Source organism: Episyrphus balteatus, chromosome 2 (assembly GCF_945859705.1).
Source record: "Episyrphus balteatus chromosome 2, idEpiBalt1.1, whole genome shotgun sequence".
Taxonomy (NCBI): Eukaryota; Metazoa; Arthropoda; class Insecta; order Diptera; family Syrphidae; genus Episyrphus; species Episyrphus balteatus.
The window spans coordinates 42,352,191-42,376,221 of record NC_079135.1 but is presented as its reverse complement, the minus strand read 5'-3'; the positions used below and the strand labels follow the sequence as shown (position 1 = coordinate 42,376,221).

The 24,031-nt window shown below is 31.8% G+C and overlaps 1 protein-coding gene and 2 long non-coding RNA genes across 6 annotated transcripts in view; 1 reads left to right on the top strand and 2 right to left on the bottom strand.

Annotated features, from left to right (window-relative positions):
• The window catches only part of LOC129910739 (uncharacterized protein DDB_G0271670), a 299,705-nt gene that overhangs the window by 152,598 nt on the left and 123,076 nt on the right, over positions 1–24,031 (top strand). The gene's annotated exons all lie outside the window — the stretch shown is intronic.
• LOC129910741 (uncharacterized) lies at positions 1,124–8,301 on the bottom strand. 2 transcript variants are annotated; one of them, XR_008771544.1, is made up of 3 exons: positions 8,216–8,301; positions 7,947–8,139; positions 1,124–1,423 (listed from the first exon to the last, which is right to left on the bottom strand). It is a non-coding gene; the product is annotated as an uncharacterized LOC129910741 (long non-coding RNA). The 2 variants fall into 2 exon arrangements; XR_008771543.1 differs by lacking the exon at positions 8,216–8,301 and having other exon boundaries at positions 7,947–8,209.
• On the bottom strand, positions 19,594–21,333 carry LOC129910742 (uncharacterized). Of its 3 annotated transcripts, XR_008771546.1 has the most exons (4): positions 21,235–21,333; positions 20,901–21,160; positions 20,279–20,730; positions 19,594–20,193 (listed from the first exon to the last, which is right to left on the bottom strand). It is a non-coding gene; the product is annotated as an uncharacterized LOC129910742 (long non-coding RNA). The 3 variants fall into 3 exon arrangements; XR_008771547.1 differs by having other exon boundaries at positions 19,594–20,198; positions 20,901–21,314; XR_008771545.1 differs by having other exon boundaries at positions 20,901–21,314.

Here is a 24,031-nt window from a genome sequence, read left to right as displayed (position 1 = left end):
ATAAATTCTTATTCTGGGATGTGCAGCAGGAGGACACATGCACAGTATCCAACCATGCCACATCGTCGTCAAATATACAAAGGGAAGCCTTGTTCTCTGTTGCACATCCCAGAAGGATAGATCGAGTTTTGTGTTTGTGTCCAGTCTGGGATTTTGCAGGCAAGAAAAAAAGTTTGGAACACAAAAACCTAAGCCAAGGTCCCGAAAACAGCAAAAAAACGCTGATGATCCTTAGATGTCTTCTTTTCTTTTGTTTTGTGTGCAAGTATCGTCGCACAGTGGTGCCATTTGTATGGGAGAGCGGAAAAAAATCTGTATAAAATCTAAACTATGCAACGGGGTTCAATAAAAATTTGTACAAATTGCCAAAACTACGTTTTCACTTAATTCGACAAAATTTGGTGAAGACAAAATACACTGAAAAAAAATGTTAGTGGCATTTTTCGGATTTGAAGATTTTTTAACACAACGAAAAAATCTTTTTAAGTGGTTTTATTCTCCAAACTAAGAAGGCCATTTTATTTCTTGTTTAGCAAAGACACAAGTTGTTGTTGTTCATTCAAAACCTTCAATATGAATTTTTCGAATTTTTTTCGAAAATTATAGAAACCAATTTTTTTTTTAATAGTTTTTTTTTAGCAAAAATTAAAAAAAAAAATTAAAATCCAAATTTAGTAAAATATAATTAGAAACACTAAAACAAAATTTCAAAAAAAAAATGTATTAACCCGTTTTCAAAAAAAAAAAGATTCTAATAAAAAAATTAAATACACTGTGTAACACTCAAAATATACGCGGGTGGAGACCTATCACGATTTGTAAAGCTAGTTGCACTGATTGCGAAACGTTATTTACAAACTCTACAACACCCCCAAAATCTGGAGTTAGGGGCAAAAAACGGTTTATTGGACCTTCATCCATTGGAAAAAATATACATTCGTCAAATTTGTACCCATTTTAGATTTATATATATATAGTTTTAGATAGAAGACATTTAGACCTTTTCAAAAATGTATCAAACATGTGGTTTGATTAAACCACCTAGAATTTATAAGCTGACAAAGTTCAAAAATTCCAGTTTTTTCGTCATTTACCCAACTTCGACATCAATTTAAAGTATAAGTTTTCATAACAACATGCTGTTTTAAAAATATATTCTTAAATTATATTTATTTCCAAATAAAACGATTAATTTTTTATGAAAATCAGTTAAAAATTGGCTTAGAAAAAAAAAATTACGATTTAAACCCAGATACAAAAATTCGAACTTTTAGGCATAGAACAAAAATGTTATTTTGACACGTAGTAGGACAACCTGGGCGCCAGGATTTGATAACGTGTTTTTGTAGAGGAGTTCAATACAAACATTTTTTTCTATTAGAGGGGGTCTATCTCCTCCCGTTTACGTGGGAGGGGCGGTTTTCTAAAAATATTAAAATAAAAAAAAATTAATAAAAAACATAAAAAAAATTTACAGTAATAAATGATACCGTTGCCGAAAATCAAAATTGTACATTTAATTACAATTTTTAAATCAATATATTATAACCAATTGTTTGTGAAATAATCGATTTCAAAGTTAAAAATAGGCGAACAAAAATTTTTTAAAACTCATTTTATACTATTTTTGTCCAGACTGTGAATTTTAATAAAAAATTTACTCACACAAAAAACTGCCTCAATTGATTCCTTACCGAACAGTGAAAACTAAAACTATGTCTTCTAGTTTTTGAGAAAATTTAAAAATTATTTTATCAGATTTTTCTTTTTTCAAAATATTTTTTGTTTTTGTTTTTCAATTTTCTCAAAAACTAGAAGACATAGAACCTTCTAGTTTTCACTGTTCGATAAGGAATCAATTGAGGCATTTTTTTTAAATTATTGTTTTGAAAGCTTATAGCATATTATTTATTATATTTATTAAAAAAAATTTGTTTTCCCAAAAAAAAAAATTAAACTGCCACTCTTCATGAAAAAGAAGTAAGAGCAAAAAATTACATAAATTTAAAAACCGAAAAATAGGGCAATTTTGGAGTGCTGTATCTCTTACATTTCTTGACATAAATTTCCCAAATTTTGGGAAAACATAGCATTTTCATTTTTAGCATTTATTTCCTCAAAATCACCACTGTGCGTTGGTTGGTTGGTATATAGGAATGGCGGGGGGATGGTGTAGTTCCCAATCAGAGAGGAATCGTTGAACACCAGAGTCCTCTTTGGAATCTTATATTCCATTTTTTTTTTCGGGATGAATTTTTATATTTTGGTTGCAGCTTGCCTGCCAGCCAGAGAAAGAAAGAGAGCCAGTTTGATGATGCGGATGATTGTGGCAGAAGATATTTTATGCATTTTCGCTATGCACCTCTGCCATCGCACATCATCATCCTTCGTGCGATTGCGGCAGAGAGTCCAGGGAGTGTGTCCTTGGGTTCCAGATTACGGATGAGGATTACATTTTTTTTTTTGTGTTGCCAATATTCCTTTCGCCAGTCGAAGGCCAAAAATAGATACATATATGTTACACCAGAGAAGAATATCAACAGACAGCGCTAAAACGATGCAGTGGAAGAGGAGAGAATTTATTTATAATTTTTTTTTTTTGTTTGTGTGATTTTGTTCTTGCATTTCGTTGTGGCCGGCCAGAGCAGGTGTAATAAATTAAGAAGGATTTAGATGGATTTTGCACAGCAAAAAAAAAGGATTAAATGTTGAAGCAAACAAAAAGGATACATTATGATGCGTTTTGTTTTACCTTCTTTTTTTTGTTTTCTGTGTCAGAACCAGGTTTTTGTTTTTTGTTAGTACTTTCAATCTTGTCTAGGCGGTTTTTTGTTACTTTAATGACCAAAAAAAAGGAGCAGCTGCTTTTTCAGTTAGAAAGAATGTTTGGACTTTTGTTCTTGTTCAAGGTCGATTTAATGGAGGAAGTTATTAATTCTTGTGTAGAATGATATTGGTTAGGGGAAAAAATCAAGTAGTTGTCGGTATAAAAAGCGGAAGCTTGATATAGTATTTTGGTCTTGGTACACTTTATGGAAAATTGAATATAGATAAAAAAGATAAGTCACTTTTTGTTGCAAAAAAAGAGAGACCTTGTTTCCAAGTTATCTGGCCCCCGAAACAAAAAAAAAAAACAAAACAATGTTTGGGTTCAGATAACTCAGCAACAAGATCTCCAGTAAACTTTCGGTTTTCAGTTATGAATAGAACTTGAAGAGACCTTTCTTTTAATGTCTCACTCGATGAATTTGGAAGAAATTTTTTAAAATGCATTTTTTTTTGGGCAACCTTGATTTTTTCTGGAAAAAATGAAGAAATTAAACTTTTTTTACCTAAATTCATAGGCCTGTTCAATATCAACTCATATCTGTAAACCAAAACTTGTTTCGAAAATTTGGTCCGCAGATATTAGCCTCCGAATGTAAGAAAAAATATGTTTGGATGCAAATAACTCAGCAACCAGACCTGCACGAACCTGTTGGTTTTCAGTTATGAACAGAGCTTAAAAAGACCTTTCCTTTGATGTCTCACTCGATGAATTTGGAAGAAATTTTTCAAAATGAATTTTTTTTCGGCAAGGGGTTAACCTTGATTTTTGCTCGAAAAAATGAGAAAATTAAATTTTTAATTTTTTTTACCTAAATTCATAGGCCTGTTCAATATCAACTCATACCAAGACTTATTTCGAGACTTTGGTCCGCAGAAAAAATATGTTTGGATGAAAATAACTCAGCAACCAGATCTGCAAGAAACTTTTGGTTTTCAGGTATGAATAGAGCTTTTGATGCTTCACACAATGGATTGAGAGTATTTTTTTACTTGCTCTATAAAGCAAGTATTGGTTTCGTGTCGAAAAAAAAAAAATTGAGGTTTTAATCAAAACCAACATTACGATGATGGAGAAATCCGAAAAAGTGGGTCTCGCAATTCCGTCCGTGCATCTGTACGTCTGTGCGTCTGTGCGGTTGTGCGGTTGTGCGGTTGTGCGTCCATCTGTACACATTTCCATATCCTAAACGGGTGGATGGATTTTCTTCAAATTTGGTACAGATGATTTTTATGGAATTCTGAAAGTTGTTTTTTTTTTTGTTTTTTTTTTATATCTCGCTTAGAAAGTGTACCTCCCATACAAATTTTTCAATTCAAACCAAATAACTCGAAAATGGCTCTAACGATTTTGATTTAACTTTGCAGACGTAATATTCAAAGCAATTGCAATAAAATTGCATTTTTAATTTTTTCAAAAAAAGTCAAATAAAATTTTTTTTTCAAAATTTTGCCTTAAATGTCGGCTCTTCCCCAATTTTTTTTTTAATTTATATAGAGCCAGCTCTTAAAATCTACAACTTAATTAACATAAAAGTGCTTTGAACTGCAAGAGCAAGTACGTGCGACCCCAGTCGTGCATTTTATTTTGATAGGTATGCATCATTTTTTCGGTACTGAATTTTTTTCGAAAACCTAAAAAAAAAAATTATATTTGTGTGATTTTTGTACCTTCCCACAATATTTCTTATTCAATCAAAGTTAAAGGTTTAATTCATGTTGTTGCGTGAGAGACATCGTTGCGTGACTTGATACCGATGATGGGTTTTTGATTTTAATTTTCCCAACGGCTAGACGTGATAACCCAATAACAACTACGTTCGCATAACTAATTTCAAAATGTAGGTAATGAATAAATTTTTGTTTGTTTGTTTTTTAAAAATCCAAATCATTTCCGGAAATTCTTAATTTTTTTCGATGATAATAATAAAATTCTCCATTTGTGGGTTTCTGGCGCCTTTCGAAATAAAATAATTCCATAAAAAATGTATCACCCACGATTTGAGAGAAATTGAACCCAATTTCTTAGTCATCTTAGCAACACGAGCCAGACAAATCGAATCACAATGATGGCGATGCATGGTTTCAAAAATCTAAGTTCACACTTCATTTGCCAATCATATCACAACAACAACAAAATATATATAAAAAAACCCAACAAACAAACAAAACAAAATAATAAAAATTAAACACATCGCTGCTGAAAAAAATTATTGTTATAATATATTTGAACAATAAGGCCATTCTTTGTGTTCCAAATTCAGTAGACAGAAAATCATACAGACAGACAGACAAAGTCATATCACATCTCGCACCCCCGCTACCGACCGTCACAGCTGTCAAAGTCATACCCAGACACCAGACGATTATGACAAAAAACAAAAAAAATAATGCTATCAGACAAACCAGCAGCAGCAAAAATATATACCAAAGTGTGTGCATTCAATCACGGAATCGTTGTTTGTTTTTAGTACAAAAATACAAAATAAAAATGGACGTGATTCTTTTTTTTTTTGGTGGAAACAGAATTCAAAGTCGGATTAGCTTTGACTAAGACGATAATCACGACTTTGGGATTTTTATCTCAAAGGACTGTCAGACTGCAAAATAGCAGACAAATTATAAAATATTCAAAAAAAAAACAAAAAAAAAATCCAAATCTCCAAAGCCAAATGCGCGGGTGAGAAATTGGAATTAAAAATTTAACGACACACATTTTAAATGTGTCATCGTCAGCAGTCAGTATAGTAGCAAGCAACAATGTGAAGTATCAAGTGGTGTTGAGTCGGGCGGAGTAATAACAAGAACGTAGTTTAACACTATTTAGTTGGGGGCTAGAAATGCATTTAATGATACTTTGGAAGGATTTTGAATGAAACAATATAATAAATGAAATTTTTAGACCAAAATACTATTCGGTTTTATTCAAAGAATTGAGGCTTTTTGACAAAATTTTGTCAAAATAAAATTTAACTCTCATTTTTTTTCAAACACTTATTTATGTTAAGTATATTTTTTAACAATTAAGTTTAAAAGTTTGCTTTTTTTACACACTCGTATTTCAAAAAGATTAAGATTGTACCATACAAAAAGGTTACGTATACGCCACAGTGACTTTCATAAACTCCTCTAATTTAATCACCGACTGATTAGCAAAACCATCTGAATTTTTTTTTTTGACCATTCACTAACTTAATTTTAACTTAATTATGTCAGAGAAAATTAAATTTAAAAATTTTCATATTCAGGATTTTTAGAAATTTGACATTTTAGAAGGGGAAACTGAGGTAAATTTAGAAAAAGGTCAAAAAGCTATTTCCTTAACAGCTATTAAGCTGTTAAGCTATTTCCTTAACTAAAAGTGGTAGAAAAAAAATTGATACTGGAATCGATAGATATTGTTAAATTATATAAGTTACTCATACAAACCAAAATTGTAAAAAATCTGCTACTCGAGATATGGACGTTAAAAAGTCAAAACCGTGAAATTTGATGTTTGAGAAATAATTCACCAAAAATCAGCACGAAATAATAATGTTTATATTTACAGTTTTTTCGTATGTTTCCATACTTTGCAGTGACTGCTTTTTTTGTTCCGTCAATTCCATTATAATCTTTGAACAACAACAACATCTTGAAGGTGCTTCTGAACTCGCTTGGTCTAGGTTCAATACTCAAGTGTGACGGAAGAAGTTTTTCAAATCAAATGAAAAAATTACTAGACCAAGCACCACACACAAAATGGAATTAAAGGAGTCTGATGATCGGATTGGCATCCGTGAAACAGTACTGTAACTCTAGCCATAAAAACACTTGGTGGTAGCACCTTCAAGATGTTGTTGTTGTTCAAAGATTATAATGGAATTGACGGAACAAAAAAAGCAGTCACTGCAAAGTATGGAAACATACGAAAAAACTGTAAACATAATATGATGAAAAATAATCAGGGCCCGCGCCTAACATCTTTCTAATCACTTTCCTACTTTCGTATATGCAAACGAATTGTTGCTATGCTTAAGACTATGGAGAAAAACATGAAAGAGCCGAACAAACAATAATCATACTTGAAGGAGCTAGTAAAAATGCTAAGTCTATTCATTTGCATGTTGATAAACTAAGAAAACCTGCAATTGGGTGAAGCTAACCACGTGGGCGAGGTAGCGCAGTGCGTAGTGTACTGGCTTCTGAACTCGCTTGGTCTAGGTTCAATACTCAAGTGTGACGGAAGAAGTTTTTCAAATCAAATGAAAAAATTACTAGACCAAGCACCACACACAAAATGGAATTAAAGGAGTCTGATGATCGGATTGGCATCCGTGAAACAGTACTGTAACTCTAGCCATAAAAACACTTGGTGGTAGCACCTTCAAGATGTTGTTGTTGTTCAAAGATAATAATGTTTATAATTTTAGAGAGCAAAAACAAAATAAGTTAACACGTATGCATCTGCCAAATTTTTTATTTGACTTAGTTTTTGGCTCCTGTGTATTTTAGAAGAATTACAATTCACTCGGTGAATTGAATAGTAAAAATCTGTAATTCTTCTAAAATACACAGGAGCCAAAAACTAAGTCAAATACAAAATTTGGCAGATACGTGTCAAGTTATCTTGTTTTTTTAAATTTTGACTTTGCGGCTTACACAAAGCTTCATATAAATATGTGGTATATGTAAAAAATTTGAGTTGGACAATTGACAGAAGTTTGAATTTTTGAAAGAAAATATTTTTTGGGTATTTTTTTAGCACAACATTTGTTTATTGAATATCTCTTAAATGGACAATAGATGATTTTTGGTTTTTATGGTTTTATATGTTAAATATCTCAATTTGAGCGTTAAAAAAAAAAGAATTTGCAAAAGTTCATCAAACTTAATAAAACAAAACCCTTGTTGCCCAGTATTATTATGTATTTTGTCAAATCCTGTTTCGAAAACAAATAACATTTTTTAAATGTATCAATTTATACCTTTCACCGAAACTATTTTCGAAAAGGGTACTTTTAACAAATTTACTTTTAGAAAAGAAGTTTTAAATTGCATTACTTTTTTCAAAAACTGTTTTCAAGTGATACCGATTTAGAAATAATTTTTTCTAACTTAACAATAATTATTCAACTTACTTAATTAGGGTGACCAGCGCAGCTCCCGCAAGGCGGTTACAATTTGCTATGGATTCCTCAATACTCGACAGTCTTCGAAAAAGTTGTAATGTTGAACGTTCGATCAATAAACTTTAACAATTTGAAATTAAAAATATCCGTTCACAGTTTTGAAGTTGATGGCATTTTTGAAATACATAATTCGAGCTTAGACCTTAAAAACGAAAAGTTTTCGAATAAGATCATTTTTAATAGTGATTACCCATTTTAAATTGGAACTTCAGCCTCACATTTTCAAATATTAGATTTCAATTGACGCTTTTTTCACAAATTTGTTTACGTTTGACTAAGGGCTTTCTAAATGAAAATCAAATTTCAAAGTATTACTCTTATGAACACTCTTATATGGGCATAAATTTTATAAAACTACGGCTCTGACAAATGCCCATTGGCTGTTTGACGTTTGACTCCCGCTCCATGGCCAAACCTTGAATCCAAATGCACAGAAGCTGCTTATACAAATCTATTATGTTGGCAGCCAGACGAAAAACCCATAAACATTTCACTGTTATTTTGTTTTGTGGTTTTTAGTTTATTTATCTTTTGGTCTTTTTAATTATTTTTTTTTTGTGAGTTTCGTTTCGTCTTCGCAACTTTACTTTTTTTTTTTGTTTAATTTGTTTGCAATTTTTAATTCAATTCAGTAGCCAAAAGAAGCACACACCAAAGTCAGTGGAAAAAAACGCATCATCCAGCTCGCGCGATGAACAGGCAGTCTGCTGTGTCGGCATTTCGACATTTAGCAAATGGTGCGATGTTTATGTTTTGACTTTATACCTATACCAAAATGAACTGCACCCTGCTGAAGCCATAGCCACTGCCGGCCGCCGCCGCCGCCGATGGGCAATTGAAGCTATTTTTGGCGCAAACAATTTATCAGGGTAATAAAATTAAGTTAAAAACGTGCGCGAACGACCTCTTTGAGCTTCGCCTCCTTCAGGCAAATGAATACGAGTATTATATTGAAGTGATGAATTTTTAACTAAATTCTTTTAATTTTTTTTTGTTTGCTTTGCTTGACCAAAGCAATGGATTTTTAATAGTCATACATTCAATTGGATTCAAATGGAGAATTAATATTTGTTTTATTGGAAAATAAATGAAGGCATGAGTTTTTTTTATTTTAATGGTTTTGACGTTTTAAAGGAGTGGTTTGGTGGTAGAAAGGTTTTTTTAGAAATAATATAAAATAATGGCGGTTGACGTTAGCCGTTAGCCCCAGAAATGTATTCAAATTCGCAAACAATAAAAATAAAAATAGCAGTTAAAATCTAACAAAAGGTTTATTACTATCTGCGGCGTGATGACATGTTGATAAATTAAAAAAAAAAAAAAAACAGTAATTTTGTGGAGAACTTTCACGCTCAATAGTAATAAAAAGATAAAATTGATTGGGATGTGAAAGTAATTCAGGTTTGTTGTTGATGGAATGAGACTCACCATAAAAAAGTTATTTTCAAACCTTTCCATAAAAAACGGGTAAATACTTGGAAACATTTCGGCAAATTCCTTTCTGAATCTTAAAAAATATAGTTATGTAGGTACCTCCGGTACCTAACGGTATTTCATATAGATTTAACTTCGTGGTTTTCGACTGAGATCAAGCAAAATCGTGAGAATGGTAAGAGAATGCATTTTAAAAAATTTCTAAACCTTTCGAGTGAGACATCAAAATAAAGGTCTGTTTGAGCTCTGTTCATAACTGAAAACCAAAAGTTTCTTTGAGTTCTGGTTGCTGAGTAGTTTGTATCCAAACATATTTTTCCTACATTTAGAGGCAAATATCTGCGAACAAAAGCCTCAAAACATGTTTTGATTTACAGTTCTGAGTTCACAGTGAATAGGCCTATGCATTATGGTAAAAATATTACAAATTCATTTTTTCATATTTTCGAGAAAAAATCAAGGCTAACCCATTTTGAAAAATTTCTTCCAAATTCATCGAGTGAAACATCAAAAGAAAGGTGTTTTTAAGATCAATTCATATCTGAAAACTAAAAGTTTATTGTAAGTCTGGTTGCTGAGTTATTTGCATCCAAACATGTTTTTTCTTCGATTCGGAGGCAGAGATATTGCGAACCAAGGTATCGAAATAAGTTTTGATTTACAGATATAATTTAATATTGAAAAGACCTACGCATTTAGGTTTGAAAAATTACAAATTAATACAGTCAAATAAGGAGAAAAAAGGGGTAAATCTCGGAATAATTGTTAGTAGAAATTTTTTTTGCTCAATATCTTCCTTTTGCCATTCTATAACATATCTCAAAAGTCTAGAAAAATCTCATGTCCGCTTGTCGCGATTTCAAGGTCAAATCGCGAAATGGAGATTTTCAAAACTAGCAAAAATAGGCTATGGTATTATATACGCATATGATACATGATTTCAAGGTATTTTTTAATGCTGATTCCAAAAAATCTAAAATCAAGACTATCTGACGTCTCTGGAAAAAGTTATACGGGTTTTTCATCTGTCAACTCATATTATTATAACAGTTGCAAACTTACTGCCGAAAAACCCTTAAAAGTTATGGTAGATGAACCAAATTTTGCATGAAGATTTTAGAATCCATCATTATTAAAAATCAAAACAATCCATTACAAAAACTATATATACCTACGAAATAATGGTATTTTTTGATGGAGGGGCAAATTTTAGGATATGCACTAAAGAAGATTCTTGTTCATCTTATTAATAAGTGCTAATAGGCTAATTTTTTCATTTTAATCTTTGTTTGTATATTCTTTAACTACCCTCAAAAATCTAAAAAAATCTCATGTCCGCAAGTTCTAATTTTCTTGGTTTGAAGATAAGGTGCAGATTTGAAAAAATTGAAAAACTACTCTTCAGATATTTGTGTCAGATCAACATCAATAAGGTACATTACTTTTCAGGGATGGTCATATTGATTTGATTGTGGGTTTTGTTGGAATCAGCGTTAAAAAATACCTTGAAATGGTATGGGTTATGTTGGTATACATATAAGAATCTAAAGTTTTCTTATTATTTTTTTTTTAATCTGCACCTAACTTAGTTTAACCTGGGAAATTAGAACTTGCGGACATGAGATTTTTTTAGATTTTTGACATAAGTTATAGAATATCCAAACAAAGATAGAAACAAAAAAATTAGCCTATTACCACTAATTCCAAGATTGTACCAGGATGTTTTTTAGTGCACATCCCAAAATTTCCTCTTTTCTCAAAAAATACCATTTTGTCATAGATATAAATGTTTTTTTTTTTGCATTGCATTGTTTTGATTCTTAATGATAATGGATATGAAAACCCTCATGCAAAATATGATTCCGCTACCATTACTTTTAAGGGTTTTTCGGTAGTAAGTTAGCAACTGTTATAATAATATGGGTTGAAAGATGAAAAACAGGTATAACTTTTTTCAGAGACGTCAAATTGCCTTGATTTTAGATTTTTTGGAATAAGCATTAAAAAATACCTTGAAATCATGTATCATTTGTGTATATAATACCATAGCCTATTTTTGCTAATTTTGAAAATCTCCATTTCGCGATTTGACCTTGAAATCGCGACAAGCGGACATGAGATTTTTCTAGACTTTTGAGATATGTTATAGAATGGCAAAAGGAAGATATTGAGCAAAAAAATTTCTACTAACATTCATTCCGAGGTTAAACCCTTATTTGACTGGATTAAATTTGATTTTTTTAGTTTTTCGAGAAAAAATCAAGGTTAACCCCTTGGTGAAAAAAATGCATTTTAAAAAATTGTATCTAATTTCATCGAGTGAAACATCAAAAGAAAGGTCTTTTTAAGCTCTATTCATAACTGCAAACCAAAAGTTTCTTACAGGTCTGGTTGCTGATTTATTTTCATCTAAACATGTGTTTTTTTTACATTCGGAGGCAGATATTTGCGAACCAATTTCTCGAAACAAGTTTTGATTTACAGATTAAATTTAATATTGAACAGTCATATGCATTAAGATACAAAAATTAAAAATTTCATGTTTTCATTTTTTTGAGAAGAAAATTAAGGTTAACACCTTGCCGAAAAAAATGCACTTTGTAAAATTTCCTTCGATTTCATCGAGTGAGACATCAAAAGAAAGGGCTCTTAAAACTCTATTCATAACTGAAAACCAAAATTTTTCTGGAGGCCTGGTTGCTGAGTTATTTGCATCCAAATATATTTTTTTTTTCATTTTCGTAGCTAGATAACTTGAAACAGATATGCGTTCAAAGTGAACAGGCTTATGCATATTGATCAAAAAATAAAAATTTGTTTTGTTTAGATTTTCGAAAAATATTCGAGGTACCTGTAATTTAAAAACTTTCTTGTCACACTAAATAACATTACGTAATATATATTCTATGTATGTTTTTTGAAAGTTATTAATTTTTAAAAATGGCGCCCAACGAAAAACTTATTATCAAAATATCCTTATTTGTTTTTTATATTTTTCCATCTGCTATTAAACTTTATCTATGAACTGAAATTTCCGGAGCCCAAATGTATTTTATAAATACCTTTTGTACACGTTTTGAAACACCCACCTGTCAAAAAACTTTTCTTCCATAAAAAATAGTCTGAAATTTTAATAATCAAAACCCAACAACGATGTCAATCATTCAAAGTTACGTTCTTTTTATATGTTTTAGTTGTTCAAATGTCATTCAAAGGTCTATAATACCCATTTTGATAAAAGGGGTTGCGTGTTCATTTTTGTGCAGACATGAGGGTGAAATTTCCATCTTTGGCGTATTTTAAATAAAATTATCAACTTTTTACATGTCACTTTCTATTTCTATTTCTCTGGTCTATTACTTTTGTCCACCTTCAACCCATAAACAAATATATAAGGTACATCACTAACATTAAGGGTAATATTTATTTTATCAGAAAGCCTCAAATTTTCTTAAGGCTGCCATGCACGGAAGTAGTGAACATTTTAGTGAAATTTCCTTTATTATGAACCTTTTCAATTTCCGAATACGAAACTTCCATTAGAAATTCTTATTCTAAGCAAATTTCTACAACACATGGTTGAGTTTTATTTTTCGAATATCCTATCCATTGACGCTTTTAATTTTTTTTTTTTGTATATTTTTTTTATATTTGCGTGTCTGTCTGTGCGATGAAGGACGTTTAAGCAATTTACAAAATTATTGTCTTAACTTGTTTTTTTTTTTTGTGTTGCTTCTGTTTTTGTTTTATTTCATTTTTTTGTATATATTTTTTTTTTTTTGTTTTGGCTCGAAGAGTTTCAATGTCAAACCTTTCGTGAAGAACTACCCTTGAGGGAGGCAAGTTTTATTTTTTTGTTTTTTTTTATTTTACTTTAATGTTTGGTATGTGTCTTCTTTTTTTTTTGTATTTTGGCGAGACACGGTACAATAATGCATTTTGGGTATGAGAGTGCATTTTTATTGAATTTTGTTAACAGTGAAGGGTGTTGAAAATGGACAAACTACGATTTAAAAAAGTGTTTGGGTTTGATATTCAAATAACAAAAAATACAATAAAAATAATTAAAAATTTTTTGGACACCAAGTGCCGTTATACTTTTCGTACAGATTTGAGCCCAAAAAACTCGAAATTCTTATCTAAAAAAATTTGTACGGATAGGTTTTCGAGATATGATTTTCCAAAGTTTTTTGTCGTTATTTTTCCAAACATACTTAGTATTCGGACTATATCTTGAGTAATAAACGACTAATCTGAACAGAAAAACCGTGGACTGAAAGCTGAGTAAATAAGCAAGAAACACTAATACAATTTTTCTGGGTCACTCCAGATGTTTAAACCCAATGTATTAAAACGTTTTAAAAAAATCGATTTTTTAAAAGGAAATTTTATTTATGAAAGAAAAAATCAAAATCCTTCGAATCCTCATAGTTTTAAATTTTTCATGTGTAGTACACTTTCTGGCAAAGATAAAAAAATTTCTTTCTTCAAAATCTATGGTCTATGGATAAATTATAAAGATATGACCATTTTTGTAACGATCAATATTTTGTATTTTTTCTGTTACTTTTTGAGTTTTTGGCTATAACTTGAAAATCAAGCCGAATTTGAAAATTTGTATTAAGTCATTTTTTGTAGATAATTAAGTTTCCTCTCGATATGTAGCCTTTTAAAAAAATTTAAAATTAAAATATTGTAAAAAACTTTAGAAAAACTATTCAAAAAAGAGAAAAAACGAAATTTTTGATGTTTTTACTAAACGGTCTATTTTTATCCTTTGAGCATTTATAGATATTGAACATGTAAAGGAGAAAAGGAGATACTTTATCTTTTAACACAATGGTAAGAAAACGGCTATAATTGGAAAAAATATGTACTTTAAAAATCTACTGTTTTTGATCTTTTTGAACAATTTTTCTGACGTCATGTCGTTGACTTGACCGATGTATCCACATTTAAACGTAATTTTGGGCTAATATCACCGACTACATACATATTAATTAATTCAAACAAATTTCGGTTAAATTTTTTTGACAAATTCTGTAGAAACATCTTCTCGCTAAATGTTTTGCTTCTTTGATTACTTTCTTACTACATATGTCATTTTTTTTTTGATAAGTCAGACAACTTTTTTAATATAAAATTTTTATCGAAAAAAATTGATTTATTAATTTATCAAGTAAAGATGGATATTCAAAACAATTAATAAGAAATGGAATATTTTGTTCCATAAAACATCGTTTCTAATATGTTAGTATTAAAAAAAAGTCAGTTTATGCATTAAAAAAAAAAAAATATTTGCGACAGTTAAACAAAAAACCTTTGGGAAAGAACTAACGTAGAATTAGATTAATGAAGTGTATTTTTCTTTATCAAGTGGAAATGCTGTTAAAAAAAAGTTTGCAAGCTGGCAGAATTTTGAAAGACAGAATAGAAAAAAAAAAAAACAGGAAAACAGAATTTTCGTTAAAAAAGCAGAATTTTGAAAACCAGTACCTATTTTGAAGTCAGAATTTTGACCCGCTCCCAGAAATTATTTTTGACTTATTTAGTACCAAACCAAGAAAGTTGCCGGAAGGATTGGTAAACAAAAATAATCTTGGGTACATTTGTAAGATTTATCGGAATCTATACAAAGGCATTGGATTGATAAATGAGTATATTAAAGTTAAAGCCTATTACGCAGATCAGGGAAAATTGTATTTCTTATATACCTACATATTTTTTCTCGGGACAAATTTTATCTTGAATATTTTTCCAATCAGTACGCTGTTCACGCACAAAATTCAAATATTTGGAGCCACTGTAAAGAAAAGTCTTCACTTTAACAACTTCACTGTCCAAGGAATCATATGTGATTCATGATTTTTTTTTGTATTTTTTCCGTGTTTCCTTCGTTTATGAATCATTTATGATTCAACATTATTACTAAACGAATATCATTCTACGTCCCCATACAAAATTGTAGAAAATCATCTCTACGGTCTTTGGGTTTTCGTTTAGAAAAAAAAAAAAAAAACATTAATGTCATATCCCATGAATATGACGTTTGAACATGTAATATTTTTTGTATCGCGTTTATAACGTCCATGAACCATATGTGATTATGAACTTGTATTTTTAATAACGTATATATTTCATTAAAAAAATGGCCACTGAGAAATTATTTTAACCCACTGTAGGCTCACCGCTTTTAATATTAATGGGGATATATCTTGAGTTCTACTGATCGAATCGTCAAGATTAATATCTTTAGAGAAATGACAGAGCATAAGTTCTTATATGCAAAATGTGATTTTGTGTTAATTTAGCCTTCTCACATTAATTGGAAAACTCGCGATATTTAACCCCCCGGAAACCATATAAAGCCGCAATTTAAAGCTGCCAGACTTTTGAATTCATTAGCTGCGTTCCTTTGGAAATATTTATCTACTTTTTAGTACTTAAAACTACTTGAACTACTTTTGCTATACTGAAAAAGTAGTTCAAAGCAGCTTTAAGTACTTAAAAGTAGATAAATATTTCCAAAGGAACGCAGCTATTATTAGGACGCATGAGGCTATAAAACTACATACTTACTTACATTTTGGTTATACCTCCACTCCCAAAGTTTGCTGTGGCCTCTTGGACTAATACAAATGAACCTTAGCTTCTTAACAAGGATGTTATATGGAATACCTACATTCAATCAAGTAAGAAATAAATATTATTTACTAGTATAACTTTTTCAAAATTATAAATTAAAACGGTCACTGTGGTGTATGCGTACTATTTTTCTTTTTTTCAATAAAATTATTGAAGCCAGTTGGCCCTCGTAACCAGTTAAAGTTGGGATGACGGAAATAAATGGTTTTTTTAGCCTCGGCTAATCTTGAGCAAACGAACCTTGGTGATAAATCAACGTCTTTTACACTGAACAAAAAAAGGAATTTTTTTTTTGTGGTTGTTGAGGTGAATAAAAAATAATGCTTCTTTAATTTTTAAAATAATTGTAGGATAGCAAAAATAAAAATTGGACTATCCTGGGAAAACCTTTGGCAAACAAACCACGGTTTAAAACTAATTTAAAAAAAAATCATAATTTTTACGATTTTTGGCATAAAAAAAGTTTTTATTAAATGTTTTGAAAAAATAGTGTAATTAAAAAAAATCTAAATCCATCACTTATATTGTTTACCAGCAGGTTTTTTGTATTCAATAGCTTCTGAAATCTTTTAAATTTTAACGCCTCTACTGTAAGTACTTTATTATATTAGACCTTACTCACAACTTCGCAACCGTAAAACACATCATAGTCTATTTCAAAATGCCAAAACTGTTAAGGTACTCAGTTTCATTTGGAGCCAATGTCAAGCAAGCATATAAAAAACAAAAATCTCGCCCTCCTTCAAAAATTTTATGTTGTATATTATTTGCGCGCCCTTTATTTGCCCTCTCGCTCTCGTTCTGTCTTCACGAAGCTAACTTTGATCCCTTTTATACATTTTCTTATTCGTTCTTTTTTTTTTTATATATTTTTCTTGTTTCCATTTTATATTACTGACTCTGACTGAACTTCATCGTTCTTGTTGTCGTCGTCGTCGTCATCATCGTCATCCCTCGTTTTGTGTGCACGTGAGGAATTTTTTCGTCTAAAAATACCGTCTGGACTATTTTCAAGGTTAACCCATTTAAATTTTGCACCACGCAACCAACTACATATACACAAAAACCCACACACACACATACTTAATACACAGCCGCAAGTAAAAAAAAAGGGTGTCTGCACTAATACAGAGTCATAAAAAACAAAAACATAACAATACTGTTACGTTTTATAACAAATGCGTAGTCCTACATTACTGATGCATCAAGTCAGCAGACGTTTTTGGGGTGAGTCCTCAATCCTCAAATTTTCGGAATCCTCATCGTTGTTGGTTGTCGTCCTCGTCGTCATCGCCAACGAAAACTTACGTCGTCATCCTGTTGAAACTGAAACGCTGCTAGCAAAGACTTTTTTGTATATTATCATGCAGGTTGGTCTGAGCCGAAGCTGAAGCTGTCCGAGATAGGGGTAGGTGGTGGTGCTGGTGGTGCTTGATTGTGGAAGAAGAAAAAAGAAGAAGTTTTGGCAGGAGAGTCATAATACCAGACAGGAGGACCTCACAGAGAATTCCTTTTTTTGTGTTATGACTTTTTTGCTTTTATGTTTTTTTTTTTTTTGACTGCGTCTGACGGTAAGATTATTCAAATTATGTGAGGTATTTACGGGCTGTGTCGGTAGTATCGGCGGAAGTACTCGTCCACGTCTGGAAGAAGGGCGAGAAAGGAGATATCCTTTGTAATGATTCATTGAAGAATTCTGAAAGCGAACTATTTAAGCGGTCAAAGGCGATAGTCAAACTTTTGCGTCTCATTAGTCTACCGAATAGAATTTGATGGATACACACCAAGAAGGTAAACGTTTTTGTACAGCTTACCGCCACCACTGACAAGCAATACGACCGACAGCAGAAAAGCGCTCCATAAATAAATAATTTTTGACTTTTCATGTGCGGGTATATTAAAAAAAAATTCGGACGATGATGAATCTGATTCTGGCAAACGATGTGACAGTGAATTGTGTGAGTTGCAGCACTGCTTTACGTATATACACGTTACTGGCTGGCTGACTAGCTGAGTGGTGAAGTCATATTACGAACGACAACAAGTACTGCGGCTTGCCTCTTGGCAGGTAACGAATATACGACACTTCAAAAAAAAAAGGGGGAATGAGATTGTTGTAACACGATAGGCAACAATGTTGCCGCGAAATTTATTCGATTTACCCAACCATCATGAAGGTGGATTGTTGGATAGAGGATATTCATCTTATTAAGGATGCGGATGCTGGGTTTGCTGATGCAAGCAGAAAGCAATGCAATCAGGCAGATGTGCATATTTGAGAGTGATTAAGTGCATTTGGAGATTTTTTTGAAAGATGTCCAGTAGATGATGAAGAATTACAAAAAAAAAAAAAAATTAAAAACTTTTACCTACTTAACGTGGACAAAAATGATTGAGTCGCTGTTGTTAGAAATATGTCAAAAGGTTTTAGAAAGTAGGACTGCTTTTTCTATAAAAAGAAAATCTAGTTTTTAATATGCAACGACTGTTAACGAAGAAAAGAGTTCACTAATTATTCGAATTCCAAGAAATCTGCCTTTCAAACTTAGAAAAAAAAAAAATAATTGAATGCAAACAACTCAGCAGCCAGACCTCCAAGGAACTTTTGGTTTTCAGTTAATAATAGAGCTTTAAGAGACCTTTCTTTTGATGTTTCACTGAGATGAAATCGAAGGAAATTTTTTAAAATGCATTTTTTTTTAGCAAGGGGTTAACCTTGATTTTTTCTCGAAAAACGGAAAAAATCAAATTTGTACACCTAAATGCGTAGTTCTGTTCAATATTATATCATCTCTGTAAACCAAAACCTGTTTCGAGACCTTGGTTTGCAGATATCTCCCTCCGAATGTAAGAAAAACCATGTTTGGATGCAAATAACTCAACAACCAGACCTCCAAACAAATTTTGGTTTTCAGTTATGAATAGAGTTTAAAAAGACCTTTCCTTTGATGTCTCACTCGATGAATTTGGAAGAAATTTTTTAAATGCATTTTTTTTTCGGCAAGGGTTTAACCTTGATTTTTTCTCGAAAAAAAAAATAAATTTGTAAATTTTTTAATTAAATGCATAGGCTTGTTCAATATGCACTCATATCTGCAAACCAAAACTTTTTTTGAGACCTTGGTCCGCAGATATTAGCCTCCGAATGTAAGAAAAACCATGTTTGGATGAAAATAACTCTGCAACCACACCTCCAAGCAACTTTTGATTTTCAGTTATGAATAGAGCTTAAAGTGACCTTTCTTTTGATGGATTTCGATTTGAATGAAATTTCAAAAATTTGATTTTTTCTGACTAATTTTTTTTTTCGGAAAACTAAAAAAAAATTATAATTTTTTTTACCAAAATGCATAGCCCTTTACAGTGTGAACTTTGACTAAGAAACTTTATTTATTTTGCGAAAAAAAAATTTGAAATAATAAAAAGAAGAAATACACTTTCATTTTAAGAAATAAATTCCTTCACTCGTGTATTAAAACAAAATCATTTGAAAACAACAAAAATGTTATGACGCAAATTAAGTGTAGAATAACATGAAAAGTTTTTTTTATGTACCTGAACACTGATTCCATGAAATATTTAATGAGATAAAAAAAAAATGAACACATAAAAACCAAAGTTATTCTCAAAGTCAAATTCTTTTCGTTTATCCCATCAAAGGTTCCTAATCTGCCTTAGCCCACAACTCTTGTACAAAACATACATAAGTTAAGCATAATACATCTCTCTGTACGTGTTCATAATCAAATTCGTTTTTATTTAGATATATATAAAATCCCTTGGCAGCTAACAAAAATTTCATTATACCTCTGGCCAGTACCTATACCATTTTCGAGTCACTTACTTTGATTCCACTCACATAAAATCTAATTCAATTGAAGCCAGTTTTTTTTTGGCCAGCAGCAGTATATTCATTCAAGAAATCTCACTCCAATCAATTTTGTTTCGATGCATGTTTGTTAAAGGGTATTTTTTTCCTGGTTGTTGGATATCAATTTTTTATGTTCAAAAATTGTGAATTACCAATATTTCAAAAATTGTATGTCCCAAGATTTAATCTTCTTGTTTTTACTTTTCAGTATTTTGGGTTTTCTCGATATTAGATTCTGATATGATGCTACGCTGGGCATTTAGGAAAACAAAGAAAGTTTGAAGCTTAAAAAATAACACCCTTTAGGTAGGTAGGTACATTAAATTTATACCTTTATCTGGTCCTCTGCCTGATGGCTGCTACAGGAAAAAATCTCCTGTGTGCGCAACTCTTAAGCACCTCTTTCATTTACTCCACTTGGCTGCACCGTCAAGCAGTACTTTAATCATTTTTCTAATGTCCATTCATCCGACCTCTTGGAAAGTGAACGTCTGTCCTTTGACAAAAAAAAACCCAAAACAAAAAAATAAAAGGGACTCTGTTGCTCTGTTGCTGCTGCTGCTGCTGCTGCTGCTGCTGCTGCTGCTGCTGCTGCTGCTGTTACAGCTACTGGTGATGGTGGTGGTGTATCAATCTTCCACGCAGCAGACAAGAATTCATCCGTCTGTGTCTAGCTACGATAATTCCTCTCCACCTCCACACTCCCCCTACCCCTGCTCCTAATTCCCTTCTCAAAAAGTTGGGAATTTGATGCTGTTAATCCAGTGTTCCGACAAGGACGTGCTACAACAGAATCAAAAACAAAATAATCAAAAAAAAAAAAAAAAAGTAGACACTGTCCGAGAAATAATATAAAACAAGGGGGGAACCAAGAAAAAAAAAGTAATAAAATAAAATGAAGAAAGATAAAAACAAAAAAAAGTATAAGAACTAAGAAGAACAGAACACAAGACCTATTATGGCGCACTCCATCACACATAAGGTATTATAGGCGACTGCTAAAGCACCATCATCATCATCATGACAGACTTCGAGCACCACAGAACCAGAACCAGCACCAGCATTTATATCAGCTTTAGCAGCTTATAAGTAGCAAAAGTACAACACCATCCAGCAGGCCAAACCTTTAACACAAGCCCAAGGCAAAGCAGACACGACGACACACACTGGGCAGCATGATAGACTTCGTTATATGTGAATTCGAGACAATTTCCTTGAAATAAGTTAATTCAATTCAATGCCAATGTGTGTGGAAAAAATGTGTCCTTCGAAAATATTTAACCAAACCTAAAAGTCAGAGCAGCCAGACGGACTCGACTGCTGTTGCTATTGCTGCTGGCTGGTTCTTTATATGCACAGATGTACGAGTAGTCGGGAAGGAACGTCGCGACGCACACGCAGATTGCACACACATTTTGTTTTTTTTTTTAGAGTGCTATTTAATGGGGATACGAAAATATGGTGCCAAGGCGCGAAATAAATAGTCCGGTAACAAAATGACTAGCGACTTTATTTTTTATATTTGGGAGACTTGGTCTAGTTTTGCGTAGTTATTTTTCTTGATAGGTATTCAGATATTTTGAAAAATTGTCATCGAAGCAATTTCAAAAGAACTCGGTTTTAACGTTTAAAATTCACAAAAAAAGAAAAACGTATTTTATTTTTTAAACTTGAAAATCTGCAGCTACTTTTCGAATTAAGCTATACTATAGAGTATTTTAACTTTCGAAGTTTGTTTATTTTCAGAAGCCCTGAATCATTGAATAATTACAAATAGAAGTGACACCGCAGCATTGAATAATTACAAATAGAAGTGGACACCCAGGGAAACTTCCGCTGTAAAATTGTAGTCGCTAGTATCGTGCGTTGAATTAAAAAAGCAAATCCAACAATCCAAAAGCAAAGCCAACAATCCAAAAGCAAATCCAGCAACCCAAAATCAAATCCTAAACAGCTTATACATAAAGATAAAAGTTTTCCTATTTCAAAAAGTGGAGATAGCCTAGAGGATAAGGTGCATGCCTGTTAAGTTTACCTGCCCAGGTTCGAATCTGACGGGAGATTGAGATTGTTTTTTTTTTTACATTACTAGAATAAAAATTAATTAAATTTCTCAAAAAAAATCTCCGCAAAAAAAAAAAGTTTCAAATTTTACCGGTATTCGAACCTAGGCCAGTAGGAGTAAAAGGCATCGGCCTTGTTCTCTAGACTAATACGACTTTTCAAAATACGAAAACTTATTTCAATATAAGCTCTTTGAAATGTATAATAATAATTATTAATTTTTTTATGAAGGTTTAAAAAAATTATTAGTTGAGACTCAACTCGAAAATACATGATAGTTGAGGCGCAAACCTGTAGTTCATCTATCTTCCGGTACTCTTATAGTCGCATGAGTAATCTGCGGTGTCACTTCTATTTGTAATTATTCAATGCCTGAATTTCAACCGAACGTCGCTCAGATCAACGAATGTGTCTCAACCATACATGGTTCAACGCATTAAATGTTATTCTACTTTCACAATTCACAGTGCCTTTTTGCACAAAAATAACCAAGTGAATATAAGATAGAAGATAGTATCGCTGACGAAATTCGAAGCATATTGCTGTGAAAATATTTTAGGAAAAACTATTCTTTTTTAAATAAGTTTTATAGATTTAAAGCCAGAACAGAAATTGGAGGAAGCAGTGGGAAGCTAATGTCAAATTCACGTTTTTGTTGTTATTTTCTTTAACTTTTTGATAAGTTTTCATCCGTCGAGTGCGGTTGCGAGCGCTGTTCCCTTCCGTTTCGTTAGACTCTTTCCTCTTGTTAGCATCAGTCTCAGTATCCTGTGTATGGTTCCATTCATCAATTTTTTTGAACTAAATTAGCTCTTAGTTTAACCCGATTTCTATCTATTTTTTTACTTTTTTATTTTTATCTTTTACAAAAATTGTTGGATTTTAACAGAACCTGATTAACATTTACTTTGTTATGTTTTGTATCTTTTTTTATATTTTTTTTTAGAAAAATATAAATTTTTGGATTTTTGACGAATTAAATTTAAAAAAATAGCCTGCTTTCCAATCAAAAAAGGTACCGAAAAAAATTTTGATTTTTGAAAAGTTTGGGATGCCGGTATTTAGTTAAAACCTTGTTTTTAAGACTATGTAGAAAAAGTACACTTTTATTTCAGAAAGTATTGGGAAAAATTGAAAAACAAAAACTTTGCACCTTAGAGCCATTCTAATGCTAGATTTAAATTAAGAAGGTAAAAGGCAATTAGAAAAGTATTATATGGTTTCCATAGAAAAATATTTCTCGCCAATATCTGTCATTTACGGAAAAATCGGTTTTAAAATGAGTGTTTTTTTGTTTTTCAATTTCAGGGTCGGCAAAGACCTCATTTATACCTTTGATGAAAGAAAGTTTTGAAAAAGGCGATGCGTTTTTCATCGTTCTTGAAAATATAATACAAAATACAGCAGGGGGAAAAAAATACCAGACCCACCGGTGGTGGTTCATGACGCAGTCAATGTGTTAAAAAGATTCCTTCGCCTAAAGCCCATGTAATACATAGCTGGCGACCTGGTAACCAGCCCCACTACTCGGATTTTTCACATGCCTTTTGATTTTTACGTGTGAAGGCGTTTATGAGTGATTTCTTGATAACCAGGTGGTCGGTGCCAGATATGTTTGAAATGGGTTTTATGGCTTAACCTTCAAGAGTTATCGGTTAGTACAAATAAGTAGTGTCCGACCGAAGGTCGATTTTCAGCCGAAGCCGAAGCCTAAGCCGAATTATTAGGCTGAAAGAAAATCTTCTGCCGAAGCCGAAGTCGAAGCCTAAGGTTGAAAAAAGTCAAGAATTCTCCTTACCAAATGGATAAAAATATTATTTTTATTTATTTATTTATGATAACACACATGTGTTTTGAAATTTTTGAATACCCACCGAAGAAAAGATTGCAATTTTTTCTTCGATATTCAAAAATTTCAAAAATTGAAATTTTTTCCGGCGCCTAGTACGATGCTCCATATAATAAACAGATTCAGGTTTGGCCGAATGTTGTTTTTTTGGCCGAATCCGGCCGAAGCCGA